Genomic DNA, 2,554 nt, shown 5'->3' on the forward strand with positions numbered 1-2,554 from the left:
AGAAGAAAAAAAGTTGAAACCAGGGTGGCAGAATCATAACTGTTAGAAAAAGAGGCCATAGAAATGATTAAAGAACTCCTGGCAGCTAACAACTGGGACAGCACAAGGATCAACCCCCTTACCTATGTTGCTCCTGTACCAAAACAATGGACCAAAATTCGAGAATGGTGAGGCCTGTGCCAATTTCACACATTGGATTCTAGGTAGAAATTTCAGAGTGTCAAATGTTCAGAGCTAGCACCTTAAAGCCACTATCTAGACATTTCTAGTACTTACACCCATTTCTCTTATTTCTCTCTAAGAAATGCAAAAGAATTCAACCTCTTGTCTCTTTTGTCTTTTGCGGTGTGAGTTCACTATTGCTTCTGTGCTAAAGCATTTTAGTTGTGGTGCAAACTCCACCAGTGTCTTCTTCCCAGGTGGAGAGAGCATAAAAATGGAATAGAGAGGATGCTACATACATTCCTGTTGTCAGATTGTGAAAAACCTTCCCATGAAACCTAGGTATATATGAAGAGATGCGTGTTTGTGAACTATGGAACTGTGGTGGTGATATGGGAACCTGGGTGTCTACCTAGGAAGCTTTCATTTAGTCCCTATACCTGTATGTAGTCAATATCAAATCTACAGCTGTCCTATAATAATGTGTTAATGAGGAACACAATTTGATGAGTCTGAACATACCTATCCTAGAATAAGCAGTTTGAGCCTGTTGCATAGTGTCTTCTGCTAGGTTATCACAAGAGAGGGATCTGTCTTTAAAGTGAAAAACTATTCCCTACTATAGACTGTGTGTGCTTCTGCCCAAAACCTATGAAATGACACTGAAGTTTAACATGGCCATGGATACGGTATCCTTTGATTCCACAAATATACCTAAGACTAAGGTCTACATAAGTATTTAGATAATTTATATTACCACATGAGTGAGTCACATGGTACTATATTGCTCTCGGGCCACCTATGGGTAGCCATCCTTCATATAAATGTTTGTATTAGCATCTAGAAGGATCTACTAATTAAACCTAGACTCAGGAGCCGCCGGCACATGGCTGAGCCCTCAGTGAAGCTTTGCAAGCTCTCTCCCGCATGAGCCCACTATAAGTCCCAAGCCTGCCAAATGCCCTCACCAGCTGTACAGAAAGGGAACACATGGTGACCTCCTGAGCAAATAGTGAGCAGAACTGTGGGATCGGGACCTTTCTGGACCAGCGAGAAAGCACATGAAATGCCAACAAAGACAACAAAAAAGCCCATATACACATGGAAACTAAACAATGTTCTATTAAACGATAACAGGGCCAAAGAAGAAATAAAGAAAGAAATTAAGGATTTTCTAGAATTCAATGAAAATGAAAACACGACATACCAAAACCTATGGGATGCAATGAAAGCAGCACTGAGAGGAAACTCATAGCTCAGAGTGCTTCCAAAAAGGAACTGGAGAGAGCTTACACTAGCAACCTGACAGCACAGTTGAAAGCTCTAGAACAAAAGGAAGCAGATACAACCAAGAGGAGTAGACGGCAAGAAATAATCAAACACAGGGCAGAAATAGACCAAATAGAAACAAAAAGAACCATTCAAAGAATCAACAAAACCAAGAGCTGTTTTTTGAGAAAATCAACAAAATTGATAAACCCTTAGCCAGACAAACTAGAGGGCAAAAAGAGAGTATCCAAATTAACAAAATAAGAAAGGAAAGTGGAGAAATAACGACTGAAACTGAGAAAATTCAAGAAATAATCAGATCCTACTACAAAAGCTTATACTCAACAAAGCTAGAAAATTTGGAGGAAATGGATGAATTCCTAGGCAGATACAAGATACAAAAGTTAAACCAGGACCAGGTAAATCATCTAAAAAATCTCATAACACCTAAAGAAATAGAAGCAGTCATCAAAAGCCTCCCAACCAAAAAAAGTCCAGGTCCAGATAGGTTCAGTGCAGAATTTTATCAGACATTTATTGACGACATAATTCCAATACTCTCCAAACTATTCCACAAAATAGAATCAGATGGAACACTACCTAACTCTTTTGAGGCTACAATAACCCTTTGTCCTAAACCACACAAAGACCCTACAAGGAAAGAGAACTTCAGACCAATCTCACTTATGAACATTGATGCAAAAATACTCAACAATATCTTTGCAAACCAAATCCAAGAACACATCAAAATGATCATTCACCATGATCAAGTAGGCTTCATCCCTGGGATGCAGGGATGGTTTAATATAAGGAAATACATCAATGTAATTCACCATATAACAAACTCAAAGAAAAAACCACATGGTCATCTCACTAGATGCTGAAAAAGCATTTGATAAAATTTGACACCCCTTCATGTTAAAAGTCTTGGAAAGAACTGGAATCCAAGGCCCATACCTAAACATAATAAAAGCAATATACAGCAAACCAACAGCCAACATCAAAATTAACGGTGGGAAACTTGAAGCAATCCCACTAAAATCAGGGACTCGACTAGCCTGCCCACTCTCCACCTACCTATTCAAGATAGTATTGGAAGTCCTGGCCTGAGCAATTAAACAGC

Source organism: Micromys minutus (genome assembly GCF_963924665.1).
Source record: "Micromys minutus genome assembly, chromosome: 1".
Lineage (NCBI taxonomy): Eukaryota > Metazoa > Chordata > Mammalia > Rodentia > Muridae > Micromys > Micromys minutus.